The 16,141-nt window shown below is 40.8% G+C and overlaps 1 protein-coding gene across 12 annotated transcripts in view; it reads right to left on the minus strand.

Moving 5' to 3' along the window:
• ESRRG (estrogen related receptor gamma) overlaps window positions 1-16,141 on the minus strand; it is a 581,699-nt gene that overhangs the window by 251,446 nt on the left and 314,112 nt on the right. The gene's annotated exons all lie outside the window — the stretch shown is intronic.

A 16,141-nucleotide genomic window follows, 5' to 3' on the forward strand; every position in this document is an offset into this window, starting at 1 on the left:
AAACGAAACAGCTCTGAAGGTCTGAGAATGACTAACATGTGAACACCACCAACAGTGACACTAATAGGTATATTTGCTGAGTTTTTGCTACATTTTGTTGTTCTAAGGACTTTCCTAGCCAACGCAGCTGAGGCACGGGAAGGTGCACTTACCTGCCTCAGGTTATAGCGAGTTAGTTAACAGGGAAGCCAAGGGGAACCTAGGCAAGGGACGCCCCCACCACCATGCCCGGGACCGGGCTGACAGCTGTGGGTTCCAAGCCGAGGGGAGAACCACTGAATGGTGGTGCGAGGAAAACGCGAAGCAGCGGGTGTGGCCAGACACTGAGGGATCTGGAGAGAGGAGAAAGCCGTGACGAGCATCCCTTGGACTTGCTTTTCTTCTCACGGTCAGTGGGGACTCCATTGCCTCACAGAGCATTTGAACATGCTGTTCCTACAACCTAGGCAGGAGCTGCTCCCTGGGTCTGGGCTGAACTCTGCAGCTGAAATGGATGGCAGGTTTACTGCTACTCATGAGTGGGGTGTTAGGGAGTTCTGGTTCTTTTTCACCTTTCATGTCTTGCTCCTGATATAAAAAGTTATAGCAGCAGCAATAGCAACACAAACTCAAAATATCTCGAGGCAGTGGAGGTAAAAATAGAATGTCATAGTAAAGCAAGGCAATCTTCATCCCAAATCTTGTCACGTGAACCTGTTGGGTTTTGATCTCTTCATTCAGGCAACTTGTCCTCATGGAGGACACTCACATATAAAACTGTGACAAGAGAACCCGGGCCTTATGATTCTGTTACTATGACGTCTCTCTGGCTTCCTCTCTCTCTTTCGTGGCTGCATCAATTCTCAGCCTGCCACCAGGATGAAGAAGATGACGCCTCCCTTTGTATATCTGAGTTTACAGCCGCTCCTATTGGGGTGCTCAGGAGGTACAATGATGCAAAGAAGGCGTGTGTGTTGAGGGAGGATTTATGTGGGGAAGAAGATGGAGGAAAATGTTATCAGAGAGTCGATGAAAACCAATCCTGACTTTTCCTTCACGCCTGCTTGATTTGTGTTGATGCTCTTTCTTACTACTCTACCTTTCCCTCTCATTCTCACAACCCCCGGCTCAAAATCCGGGATGCTAAGACTGAAAACAAAATGAGAAAACTGTTCATTCATTTACTGGAACTTTCCCAACACCTTACGAACCTACTTGGGACAGCAGCACGTTCCATGGGTTTCAGGGCTAAAACATTTTGTCACTTTGAAACTCGTGACCTGACGTAGTAGGAAAAGTAGTATGACATCTGATGACATGGTAATGAGCACTTCATTAAATATCAAGAGGAAATTCATAATTTATACCAGAAGTTACACCACAGGCACTGACCTACTGTCAACATTTATATGGAAGGACAGGCAGACTCCCCTTAGAAGCAGGCACTTCATCTACCCTGATCTCAGTCATTCTGCTCTGGGGCTCAGACATGACTCAGACCAAATGCCTCTGGCTAAAGAGGCAGCCTTCTCGATCCATTATTCAGCTAGGGCAGTGCTATATATTTAATTGTGGTCATTACATAAGCTCTCGTCTGATCTACACCAACGTCTGATTCCCCTACAACACTTGATAACGTTCAAATCACCCAACATCATGGAATTTAAGAATGAGAAGAGGTCTTAAAATCATAGCACCCAAGTTCTTGTTCTCACAGATTACTGAGGCCCGGCGAACGGAACGACACTGGTCCAAGGTCATAAGAAGGAGCGGACCTGACTCAAATTGTGTTTGATGCATCTCATCATGCTGACTCAGCAAACTATCTTGAGTTAACAAGGTTTCCCTCTCTTTCCTTGTTCCTTATATTTTTAAAGTCACATTGGCTTCTAAAAAAAGAAGAAAACACACACACACACACACACACACACACACAAAGAAGTGGGTACTGGCCAACATTTCAAAGATAGTATTTCTGAAAAATAAGGGCATGAGAAAAGAAAGGGGACATTTTTTAGCCTGATGCCTAAAATGCCACCCAGATAGGTTAATCATAGTCTAATCACATGCAATGTTTATCATGGCCTATGGTAACAATGAGTTTAAAGCTATTTGAATAACAAGATACTGGGTTTCTGTCAGCTTATAGCTCCATGATGTCTGCAATTTTCAATATATCTCATAGTGGAAAAATATAAGCAATCGTTAAGCCTTTGATTGCTACTAGTACAGTTTACTTAAATAGATACATAACTTATACAGCGCCGAGCAGATAGCTGAGTAACTAGAAAGCAGCGACATGCTTACAGCTGTGTGGATGTCTAAGTGGCACAGGGGAGACTTTGCATGTTTTTTTCTTCTTCAGCCGAATTTTCTCATTATGAAAAAATTGATTCTGGACTTCAAAAACTAAGTATGCCTTTTGATCCTAGGACAAGATCTGGGGACAAGATAGGCAGGGAGGGCTTGGTCTATTCAAAAAGGAACCAATTGAAATGTCAGTTGACTCTGTTCATGAAACAATATTTCCATGAGAGGATTGGAAGCCATCAGGGAAGCTACACTTGAGATGACTGGCTAAAATAAAATGTTAAAAGTCCAGGTAAAAAGTTCCCAAAGCCTTTGCACCTACCCAAATTGTTAGGCTTTCTTATGGAAGGTGGCATGTGATGTGCTCAGCACTGAACATACATCGACTCTAATCCTCACATAAATCCTATCTAAAAGGAATTATGAGCCCACTATGCAGTTGAGGAAATAGCTTAGGGCTGTTCTAAGAACAGAACAAGGCCACATAGCTAACAGTTACAGAATCTACACTCAAATTCAGCACTGTCTTGCTCCAAAGTCCAAACTATATTCTTGAACTATGCTACTGTGTGACAGTCTGTAAAATACCCCTGCACCCTTGACAGAGGGTTGGTTTGAAATGACTTCAGGTGAACAAGGTATGGTACAATATCCTGATAATATTCTATAATGTCCTAGTACTATGCTTCTTTAAAAACATTTTTTGGAGAAAAAAATAAAAAATAAACAAGACACTTTTATTTACTGACTGTCACTAATTAGCCTATGAATATTATAAATCAGTTCAGCACACAAGGAAACTGTGTCAGTAAAGTTATTATCTAGTTTAGGCTCATTCTCTACAAAGAACAGAGAGCAGGGGTTAAATCCCACCATGTCTGGTTTAGAGCCTATGCTATCACAACTGTATTTTAAGCCTCAAAATCTAGTCTCAAAATAGAACTTACTTTAAACCACACTTTTACCAGAAAATCCTTCAACAGATGCCTAATATATGTCATTGATATCAGTAGTATGAAGTAGATGCTTTGGGAAACGAAGAGAAAAAATGACTAAAACATTGCCTCCTGATCTCAGAGCACTTAGAATTCAGTAGGAGAATTGAAGAGAGCGATAAAACCATGATGCAGAAAGTGTTCACTTTAATATCCCCAAACAAGGATGAAGAGAGAGAGGGCAGGTCCATGTCAGACAAAAGACCACTTTCAAACGTAATGGTCGGGACTGTTTCCCGAAGGTGTCCTATGACGTGGTCTTTCAATAGTAGATTTTGACAAGACATTCCAGGTAGATAGAATGGCACAAATCCCCATCGAAGGAAGTGTGATTGGGCCAAATTAGCTTACGTATGTCAGGTGTGTAAGAAAACAATGTGAGATGACATTAGAAAGATCATTTATGGCCATCAAAAGTCTCAACTTCCCGGCTAAAAAAATATGGTCATTGTTGGAGGTCTTATGAAACTACAGGAGCTATCATCGCATGGGAGAGGGACAATCTGGGTACATACGAAGCAGCCATGGGTAAGTCGGCCTAGAGTGTTTAAGTATTAGTTAAGTAATCAGTTATGAGGCTATTGCAATAAAGTATGAATGCTAAGTACAGTTCTGTGTAGGTCTGCAGACTAGCAGTGGAGGTGGCAAGAGATGACAAAATTAGGAAGCAAAGCCAAGGATAAATTGCCAGGAACTTTCAAAGGACTAGTAACGGAGAGGTATAGATTCAGACACAAGTTGAATTTGAAATGCCAAAAGGGAATCAGGATTAAGATTTCTGGTAGACATTTATAAACATGGACATTGAGTGAAGATGTGAGTTGGCTTGGAAATTATTAGTTTGGATTTCTCCTGCATAAAGTTGGTAGGTAGACAATATCATTAAGAAAGAGAATAAAGAGTAGAAAGGAATCTAAACTCAGGATGAGCCCATGTTTAGGAAGCAGAAAGAAAGAGAGAGCTACCAACCAAGGAAAATTGAGAAGTGAATTAGGGTAGAAAGAGCAGGCAGGCAAGAGGTAAAAGGGTGTTCATGACATAAAATGCTGCTGACATTGAGAGGATGAGAAGTAGACATGAAAATACAAGGTCACCCAATATGGCAAAAGGAAAACACTGGTGAATCGTTCAGAAGGCTGGTTGCTGGAGGCCAAAAGTGCAAACCACCCTGAAATCGGGTGGTCTCAGAAGGCGGGTCATGAACATAGTTGGGTCTAGATGGGTTTAATTAATTTCTTTCTTTCTTCATCATGTAAGAAGAGGAAGCAGCCAGAAAGCCAGCTGCATTGCACAGGATTCTTTTGCATTAATTAGCATTTACTCATAGTTTACTCCATAAATGGTTTCATCTTTTGACTAGTACGTGTTTCAAGCATGTGTCAAGGTCTTTTAGCATGAAGACAGGTCAGCTTTGGCTGTCTGCTCCCCATATAATCACAGTAGAGGACCAATATTTTTCTTTGATTGATTATATACATTTATATATTTATATATTTATATGTATATCACTATATATATCTATGTATGTGTGTGCATGTATATATATATATATACACATATATATGTATATACGTGTATATATATATGTGTGTGTGTATATATATATATATATATATATATATATATATATATATATATCAGGCACTTACAATTTAAAAAATTAACAGGAAAAAAGAGCAAATAATAGTAATAATAACAGGTAAAAAATGTTAACCATTAAGTACACAATACCATGAATTATCTCATTTAACCTCGAAAAAGCACATTTTGAACAACAAATACCTGTTTTACTTTAGGGTTACATTTTGTACATAACTATGTAACTATTCTTGCCCTTAAAAAAACTGATAATAGATCCACTGTCAAGGCCCTGCTACAAAGACCTGATCAAACCATTTATCCGTCCACTCATCTACCCATCCTTTCATTCATTCATCCTTTCACCAAATATGCCTTCTCTATGCCAGGTGCTAGGTAAGATAGGTAAGATAAAACATCAGCCTTGATATTACCCCACTTTGTGACAAATAATTTCAAAGATAACTTTTTTTTTTAATCAAATAAACCAATCACCATATTTCAATTACTGGGGATTTTTTTAAAGTCCAGATAAATAAGAGCAGACAATGTTATAAGAGCAGACAATGATACTTGACTTTTATATTAATTTTACTTCTCTAATAAAGATGCTCAATAGTTCTTTAACATAAATACACGTATGCTTATAGCAGTATGAAAAAATTCAATTGGAACATTTAAATCAGGCACATTCCTAATTTAATGCCTTATTATCTCTGCCATAGCATGTGCATACAGTTATCTAATAAGCAAAATATGTAGAACAAGGAAGAAGATCCCTGCCCTGAGGGAATTGATAATATATTCTAATGTATTCTAATGGTGTGTGAAATATACATCTAAAGTCAGAGTTTGTCAAAATTTCATAACTGGGAGATGCTGATAACTGTGTCCAAGTATGCATCTAAAATATTCCTGCCATAGGGAAAAATATGTCTTTATTCCTTGATGCTCAGATATTGTATTTAAAAGCTTCCTTAAGTACTGCTAGAAAAATAATTAATAGGCCTCTCCCTAGAAATGTTTTGAGAAAATAATGCGGGACAGCCCTGTGGAGTGTATTTACTGTATTGTTTTGTGGGGTTTTTTTCCTGTGATATCATTAGATAAGCAGGTTGCAAATTGATTTATAGTATTTATTTTTAAATCTGTGGGTTTTCTTGTTTTTGAAAGATGTAGCTAATGGGGTAAATTTAAATTTCCAATTCCAAACTGTGTGATGATAATGCCACTGCTCTAGCAGTCAGGCGGTCTGCCTGAGTTCTGGTGTTAACTCCACATGACCTTAGGTGAACACTACCTCTCACAGCCTCTGAGACCATCCCTTTATCCAAAGGAGATGGCATCAGGATAAACGGATATGGCAGTTCTACAAAGGGGTCAGTTCCGTAAGCTGGCCGTTGGGGCCAGGCAGATACCAGGCAGCTTTAAGCAATATGGAAGAGTGGGATCCACAGCAAACTGGAGAAAAGAGGCCCCAGCTAAATGCATTCGAATTCTAGGAGCGCTGTTCAGACCAACAAAGGACCAAAGCATATTTGCAGCCCACATACAGCCAGTTAGCAAAATCTTCACTGGATGACTGCAAAGGTAATTTCTGGTTCTAAAACAGTGGGCCTAGGACGCTGAGCCCCCAAAGACCTCCGTCCTTTTCATGGCTTCTCTCCCTCTACTCTGACATGCCAGAGAAATACACAAGCTGACAAATTCCAGGAGATACTTCAACTCCACAGCATTTCAAAAGCTAGATCTACGGCTCTGCCTTTCTCCAATAGCTAGCACACAATGTGAGACAAACAATCATTCCGACACCAACATATGAAGTAGTTCAGCTTTCTCTCTCCAACATGATCTTTTATACTGTCAAAACATTGTTCGTCATTCCTCAACATTCAAAGGCAAAATCTTTAGCCTGAAGGGTATATGCTATTTGTCAGTGATCTCAGAGGAAGTTTTGTAAAGGAGAACAATGCGCTGAGCTCTTTTTCGCTTACCCACATCTTCTGGCTTTGGAACTAGATTTCCAAATAGCTTCGTGGATCTGACCCAGTGTCAGATTACCCAAAGAGAGGTTAAGAAATGTGCTTGGGCAGCAGCAGTGAAGGAACACTGATACAGTTTTTAAAAAGAAGCTGATAGTTGGTGTTTCCAAAAAAGAAAAGAAGAAAAAAAAAAAAAAAAGAGGTCCTCTTCGGTGAAAAACTGTTATTGTCTGACACTATCTTGTAGTTTGGTATTGTTTTTATGTTTTTATTCTTAATTACTGTCAGGTAGGAGATGAAGACATGGGCATCATTTTTAATACTCAGCATGGTTTCTAAAGGTCTTAACTTGCTCTTGACCTGATCATCTTAGTGGCCAAAGAAGTCAAACAGGCAAATCAAGGTGGGGAAAAAAATCTCAATCAAGGGAACAATAATTTTAAGCAAAGAAAATCTGGACTTAAACTACATATGCTTTCCCATAATATTCCTGGTAAAAGAGGGGCAAATATTTATGTTTTCAAGAGATAGACATTAGAAATTTGGATGGTTTACCAAATAGAGAAAAGATTCACCATGGAATTCATGCATTTCCCACACAGACAGAGCTTGCTTTTGGTTTAAAACTTCCACCAGAAATGCAATAATCTAATTGAAGCAGTGGATACTTTTATTTACTCCATGGACAGCCCTGATGTAGATCCAGTATCTTACTTAGGGAATTTATTTCTGAATTCCTGATTCCACTGAAGAGTACCAAATGCCTCAGGAATCATCCTACTTTTGATGCAATTTATAACTGTGGTTAACTATAAAAATGCTTATCAATTGTATTTGATAGACCTAATCATAAGTAAAAAGAAAGAAAGAAAGAAAGAAAGAAAGAAAGAAAGAAAGAAAGAAAGAAAGAAAGAAAGAGAGAGAGAGAGGAAGGAAGGAAGGAAGGAAGGAAGAGAGGGAGACAGGGAGAGAGAGAGGAGATATTAGGGCTTCAGTAAATATCTAAAAATAGAAAAACATTCATAAATCTCTAACGGGCAGCCTCTACGTTCTTTCAGGAAGGTAAAGGATAGATGCATATAAGGGAAACTAGACTTGGATCTTTTAGAGAAAGCAGCTGCAGATCAGTTTGTTTGAGACTAAAAAAGAGAAGATGAATAACGGGTGGGGGTGAGGGGTGGTAACAGGTATGAAGGGCTCATGCCCTTTTATTAACGAGCAGGACTTCATAAATCCTACAGGACAAGACCTCGCTAGGCTCCTTGGCACAGACACCAGATACTGTTCCAGCTACAACCTGTCCAAGTCCTAAAGGAATTTCATACATAAAACATAGGTATTAGAGGACTGTAATCATAAAAACAATGAAACAGTGACTAATGTTGAAGTCTCATGTCATTTACATATCATTTCATTTAGTCTTCCTGACAATTCTATAAAAGGGATATTCAGCCACATGTAGCAATGACTGCATCCACAGCCATGCAGACCGCAAAGCTGATGAGCGCTACAGCCAAGACTAGAACCCAAACATAGGCCTCTGGCATCAGGACCTCTGAACTGAGCCCCTAAGCGTCTTTAAAAGAACTTGATCAGAAATTTCCTCCCAGAGGCAACAGAACTGGTGTTAATAGCTTTCCCTGCTCCCACCCCTTCGTACTTTGGAAGAAACTGTGTCGGAAAGCACATGTTTAGGCTCCTTTCGAGATGACGATCTGCCCCATGTCACAAGTCTACAGCAGGGGCCACAGCTCAGCCCATATTAGAGCATTGCTCATGTCACGGATGTGAGAGCACATGTTGTTCCATTACACAGTGCGGCCGGGGGTTAGGAGCGGCAGAAGCAACATGAAACTCTAAACTTCAGCCTGCTCCGTACATCAGTCATGCTGCCCCGTCATCATATTACGCCCTCACTTTATGAATGAAAATCTTTGTTGTGAAACCCTCCAAATCTGTCTCTTTTCTTTAATCCTTCAAGGAGGGAACTGAACCCTTTTCTAAAGGCACTGTCATGTTTCAAAGCCATTGTTCATAAATGAAGGCTCGGAAGTCATGTGAAAAACGCTGATAATATGTTAATGAAAAGGGCTAGAATGCAGCTGTAGAACCACACTCTGGTTAAAGTGTGTGAAAACTGTGAATTTGTAGGAATGGGCTCTTATGGGAATGTGTAAACAATCAAAACAGTGGGACAGTGGGTGCTTTCTTTTTTTTTTTTAGTTTTCAAGTGTTGTTGAAAATGTGACTGGTACTGTATTAAAAATGTGAATGTGGAAAATACTGCCCTATTTTCAGTTTGCCTTCTGCCATCTGTTGTTCATCTGTTTATTGTGTAACGAGCACGTTTTCTGGGTTCCCCGATCAGTCGCTTGCCTCTTAGATTTGCCGTTCTCCCTGTGTAAATTCACTCGCCTCATCCCTTTAATTACTTTGTAATCATGGTCATGGTCTTCATCTGTAGCTCTTGAGCTCTGCAGCCATATAAATATGGCCTCTTGGACCACAGGACCCAACTGTCCCATATAAGAAGCTCAACTTCAATGTTATCATCCCCTCCCCATCCCCTGTCCTTTCCTGTATTCTTCATGCTGCTGAACCACACCGTTCTTCTCCCACTGCTCAGACTGTCCCCACGGAGTCCTTCCTACAGAACTAAGCTGTCATGTTTTAATAATATTGCCCCCATCTCTTTCCCATTGCCACTGTGACCACTAACGCTGCTCTGACCTCTCACCAGCACCGCTGTGAAAGGCCCAGTCTCACCTTAATTCTCTCCAGTGAAGGCAGAGCGATGATCATTTTAAACCAAGGAGCTCTTCCTGCCGCTCTGCCTTGTAAATCCCTATAACACTCCCTGTGACTTTGAGGACTAAGGTGAAACTGCTTACTATGTTTTAGAAGGCCCTTTTTGACCTGACTGAAGGCTACGTTTAGACGTCTTTCTCACTGCTGTCACCTCTTCCTTCCCTCCCAACCTTGTGAATAACCACAACCAACGGTAACTACCGTGAGCCGTCGCTTCCAGTTCTCCAGCTATCCTCTGTCCTTTGCATAATATGGCAGTCCCAGCACCAGTGCCCCCTGCCTCATCCTATTGTCTGTCATTCAGGACTTTCTCAGCTCCCTGAGTTGACTTAGATGCATCTCAGGTGATCCCAAGACCCCTGAGCCCATCCTCATGCTAGCACTCCCCACGCCCTACCATCATCTTCTGGTCCTGGGTCTGCACTCCCTGGCCGGACCGCAGGCTCTTTCAGGGCTGGGTCTCTGTCTTATTCAACACTGTGCATCCCTAAACAGTCCTTCCTACATCTTATGATAACATCAGTAGGTGCCAAGTGGCGATTTCTAAAGATCAGGTTCTATTCAAATACCCAATGTGTTGTTAGCCAAGGCAACATTTAAATGAATTTATAGGTTTATTATAGACCCATTTAATATAGACCCCCCTCCTTCAAATATGTTAGGAGTAAGAATTTTACAGAGTTCAGGAGGAAAAGGAATATTCCGTGACTTCCAAAAAAAGGTATTCCAAGAGAGTGGGTTCATTCTTCATATCCTGCTCAAGTTAAAAGAGAAAGTGGCAGTGGTCACGCACGGCCATTACTGAAAGACCAGAGGCCCTCCTGGGAGTGTGGCCAGGGGACAATGAGAAACCAAAGATGTTTACAACAGTTGGGCACAGACGAAGCTAAGAAGTCAGGAGATAAAAGAGGCCACCTCTGGGCACTTCGAACTGTAGCTTTGTCTCTACACACCCAGGCATCTCTTAACCTCTTAAAGTACATCGATCATGGTTCTGGATTTATCCTCCTCTCTTCCCAGCCAGGCACGACTGGCATGATGTATGATAAGGGGCATAATTCACTAGTGTAGCTTGCCCACACAGGCTGTAATCAGCAGTGACGTATTTTGTGACAGTTCTGTATAAAAGATGACTAACATAAATAAAACGCATTGTATATTATGGGGTAATAGAATATAAAGCAACACAGATAGACTCACTCTCGCAGAGAGGATCCTGCTAGGATGTAAGCCTGGGGGAGAATGGCACTCGGAGAGGAAGCTGAAATTCCGCCTGGTAACCCGTCCTCTCCCGCAAGGGTAACCCAGCAGTGTGGGTAGCAGCCAGCTCAACGTGAAGACCTTCTCAACAAGAGCTAATGAGGAGCTTCCATAAATACTTATGACCTCAACTCAACATCCAGAGTATTCTTTTAGTTTTCATTCTACCCGTTTTGTCACAGAGGGTTTTCTTTTGAATATGTTCCAGACCACTGGTAAGGATCACCAAGGGGCTGTGTAAAGGACAACAGTACTGGAGTCAAATGTAAGTCCGGATTCTGACTCTATCACTGAATAATTACAGCAAGTCCTTCACTTAATGTCATCATAGTTGTGTGGAACTTGGGCGAAATGGAGTAGAAGGAAATCAATTCTACCATAGGCTCTTTGATATGGACAAGAGGTAAGTTCCATGGCCTCTCATCAGCATTATCACAAAACAATGTTGAGTGAAATAAATTGTTTAAGGATAACTGCTGTCTGTTGCTATGGGATAATCCTGGAGACTCAGTTTCTTCATCTTTAAAGTGGGGATCTCATCTCATTCATTTCTGAAGTCCCACTATCTAATGCATTGTAGTAGTCCTGTTGCAAATGATTCAACTCCCGCTACACACACCACACACACACACACACACACACACACACACACACACACACATCAATTTGGCATTTGCTGTTCTGAGTACCCAGACAGGTATGTCTCCCTGACATCCATAACTGTGGAATGGTCTAGTTCTCACTATTTCCTTATCCCTCCTGTGCTGACTCAGGAATACAACCAGGGCTGGATCAACAGTCAAACTCAGAGCTGTCTGCTACCTTAAATTCAAACAATAGTGGTCGCCACCTGCCTGGTACCTGTCACTGCAAACTAATTATCAGAAGAGCAGCATGCTGGATGAATATTAATGAGTAACCTACCCAGGAGCCATTTTGGATATCTGGTATCGGATATGTGGAAATTATAAAACAGACCAAACAGAAATAAAATTATTGGAGGTTGTCACAGGTTGACTCCTTGAGACACAGATTCAGGAATGTGTGTACCAGGGGCCTGTTAGGAAGGGCTCTGAAGAACTGCGGGAAACAAAATGGACAAGGTAGCCTGGCTGTCAGGTCTATCAATTCCTGGCTCACCTGGCTGCACAAGAGCAATTTCTCCTTACCTTTCTTAGCCCACCCCAAAAGTCACAGGCTGGGCTGCCGGTGACCAGGAAACAATGCCAGACCAGGAAGTGCTCACCAGGCCGCACCAGGCTGTAGACACGCAGGCGAGACGTACCTCTGGCTGAAATGCATGGCACTCCTATTCCAGCATTTTACTACTTGGATTAAAAATAATAAATCTTCCTCTGCTTTGAGGACATCTAGTTGGGAATACACCCATAAGGAAGAGAAAGTGAACTTCGTTGTTCTGAGAAAAGGGAATAGGAAGCATAGAAGCTCATTACTCAATCCTGATAAACACACTGGGGTTCAGACAGAACCTAAACTTTCGCATGGGACCTTTTCATGCCAATAGGTCCTCAGAGGGACACAGTGAAGCTGCAATGATCTGTGAATCCATGGCCATCTCCTCAAGGTCACTTCAGACAGCTCAGACACGGCAACACCAAAACAATGGCACCATACAGACCTGAACTGGGCAGAAATCCCTTTTTTAGTTGTCATTCAAATGTTCTCTGTATCTCTATTATTATGGAGAGCCTTACACTTTTGAAAGATATACGTACTCTGCCGGGGCAACACATTTATCCAATTCACCTTCAAAAGACTTCCACTATCTTTAAAAAGTACTATTAGTTATAATCTTACTTTTGGAACCATAGTGAATTTAAAATCATCTTAACGCATCTTCCTAACAATCTAGTCACCAATGTCAAGGTAATTAGAAGTACTTTTTGATGTCAACAAAAGGGAGGTAAGATTCATCTAGGCAGATGTTAGAATAACATGATAAAAAGTTAGGGTTCAGTTACTTGGGGGATGACCTTGGCCAATTGGCTTATCCCTCCTGAGGCTCAGTATTTCCATCCATACAAAGGACATAATAATGCACCACTGGGTAATGTTCAAGATTAAATGAGCCACCATATGTACAGTGACTAGCACCCAGCATATTACATGCATGTCACATAGAACAATGTTAGTTTCTTTTGCTTCACCGTCTTCTGCATAAACTCACTGAGGAATTCAAAAGGCATAAGATGTTTGCAGAGCTCAGATTTATAGCAAAAAAAAAAAAAGTGCACGAAGAGGGTTACTGCAAAGAAATTGAGGCTCATGGGCCATAACCAGTGATTAAACCTTAATACAACTTGACAGTTTTAATTTTTATATAAATACCACCAGGGCCTATCACTCACATTATGGATTTCAAGCTTAACAAATGTAATTTAAAAACAACAAAGCTGCTTTTAAAGGTGTACTGTCAAAATTGAAAATGCTCCATATATGAGATGTGAGATGGATAACCTAGCAATTCTTCTCTTTACCTGACAGAAGTTATCAGGATAGACCCTGGGAATGCCTGGACGTTTCTGAAGTGATTGATAGTTTAGGACAATTTCTCTTGGAATCATATGTATGTAGAGATATTGTAGAATAAGAGCTAGTAAATACTGAAACTTGCTCAACGCTGACTGGGTTAGGCGCTGTGCGAACATTCTCTATTTAATTGTCATCGAAACTCTGTGGGTCTGTTACTATCATCATCTTCATTTTACCAAAGAGAAAACTAAAGCAGGGGGAGATTAGGAGGCTCTTTGATTCCAGGTTGATCGCCTCTAATCCATATTATCTCTGTAACGAACCATACTGTGGAAGTAGGGTTTACTGAAGGAAAAACAGAGGTCCACAGAGAACGAGTGATTTGCAAGGTCCCACAGCCAGTTAGTGACAATGCCATGACCGGGACTCTATTCCCTGACCCGTGTTCTTTTTCCCAAACCTTATGTCCTTCCTGGATTGTGGTTCCACCACCAGAGATTAGAACATATTCAGCAAAACAAAGCTTCATAGGTTCATGACACAGAACTAAGTCTCGTGACTATTGTGACTCCTTGGTTTACCAGCACTATGTGTGGGTCCTGTGTCTTTCTACTTTGGCACTCAATTTAACTAGTACATCTCAAAATAAATAATTTTGTGATGCAAGGTAAAATTGCTAACAACGCACTTATTTTGTTAGCCATATTAGAAGTGACAAGCAATATCACTGTCTTCTCTAAAGCAGCGAAGAAATACACCCGGTTTGTGGCAATAAGTCTGTAGAAGAGGACAGGTTACTATTTCACCTTCTCCACTATTTGCCAAACGCACTCATTCTCTCACTCAGCAAATATTTATTGAGCACCTACTGTGACACAGACGCTGCTCAGCCCTAGGGGTACACCCTGAACAGCCACAAAAACAATCTCTTGCCTCAATCCTTGCTGGAGAGGAAGGCCATAGAGAAACCAAGGTGAATTTGTTTAGTTGTTGTTTTTAAGGAGCAGGGATGAAAACAGTGGATAAGAAATCTCAGTGAGCTTCTTAAGGAGCCTTCAATGTTTTCTTATTTCTCAATGGCCAGCAATGGACATAACGCTGTGAACACAGGCAGGAGAGGCCCATCAACAAATCAGCTAACATTTACATGCTGCTGTCTGCATTGCAAGCGCTAAACCAGACACAGTGTCATGATTCAAAAGAGTGTATGTTTGAGCAGACTAATCAAAGCAAGCACAAGGGAGTCAGCTAACCTACATACCACCCTTGGCTCCCTAATGCAGCGAGGACCACCTCTGCGCATGCACACATACCCCTCTTCACTTCTGTCCCTGTGTGGTAAAGCCAGGCAGGCGACCATACGACGGAAACCACGAGAGTGTGGCACATCAACTCTCCCATTCCCAGGCATTTCCAGGGAATTGTTAATGTGCAAAGTAGGAGCCAGACCGTCTAGCTTCATATTTATGTCGTGCACAGTGGTACATAGGCATGCCGTGTGCAAATGCTGGCCATTCCAAGGTGACAAGCCTCTGATTGAAAAGTCTGGAGGTCAATAAGTCTCATTTAGAGTCACCTGGCCTGGCTGTCACCTTGGCTGACACAGAGGACGTTTTTACAAAATCAACCCTAATAAGCTTTACACAGATTGGCCTCCATTTCCAATTATGACACTCCATTTCTTCCATCTTAAAAAGAAAAACAAACAACACAAAACAAAACTGATTTCACATTTGTTTTTGTTATTTGCAAGTCTTGTGTGAGTAAATATTGGGTTGTCGGAAAAGTCATGACGCATTTTTGCGACGAAAAACGGAGAAAAAATACATCGTGACTTTTCCGACAACCCAATAGTTCCAGGCCAATTACAAAGCCTTGATTTTCAAGCAAAGCACAAGAGCACTTAAATATAATAGGGTCGGTAGATGCCTTTACAATCCCTTTTCCTTTTGGTTCAAGGGACAGATTGGAACTTGTTACAAGATGACTAAGTCACTCGTGCTGTTGCCACTTGTGAGTAATGACGAGATTCCTTCCTTCTTTGGGCGTTAAGTATTTTCTCCCTGTCTCTTTTCTTCCCCTGTATATATTAATATCTAATTTCCACGTTGGTTATCAAAATGCAGACAAACATTTTCTGCTATTGCACAGGAAGACAGAAGTCATTTCAGAAACCAGAGGAATCCAAGCCTCAATCATGTTCTAACTTATTGATCGATGTGAATCAATATGCATTTTTGCAAACTATCTTTTAGCCTTTTTTCTTGTTTTTTTTTTTTTTAAGTTAGCACTTAGCAGCAGAATTAGGTCATTTTCATTAGACAGAGCTTCTGGGTAAATAGTTCTTTATTTAAAACAATATAAGTTTTGCTTTCAAGTTTGCTATAACATTTTGTCAATATGTCAGCACAGGGCTAATGATCATCATTCATGAAAGCTGAGATTTCCATTTTATTCCTTTCATCAAACTATGAGATCTTAGACAAAAATAGCTTGACAGTAACCATGCTCTACCATACAAATAAATAAAGCAAGCATGCCTGAGAAAGTGACGGGAAATGTGTGGTTGAAAATAAAAAAATACTTTGTCAGTTTTAACAAAAGTTCAATCTTTTGAACCAATAAGAAATTTGGGGAAATAGTCTCTCCTTGTTTCTTCTTTCCCCTTAAAAAAGAAAAATCTACGTGGATGTCCCCTATTCATTATATAAGTCATCTCACATGTAGCTATCAGAA

The sequence above is a fragment of the Hipposideros armiger genome, unplaced genomic scaffold (genome assembly GCF_001890085.2).
Source record: "Hipposideros armiger isolate ML-2016 unplaced genomic scaffold, ASM189008v1 scaffold_45, whole genome shotgun sequence".
Taxonomy (NCBI): domain Eukaryota; kingdom Metazoa; phylum Chordata; class Mammalia; order Chiroptera; family Hipposideridae; genus Hipposideros; species Hipposideros armiger.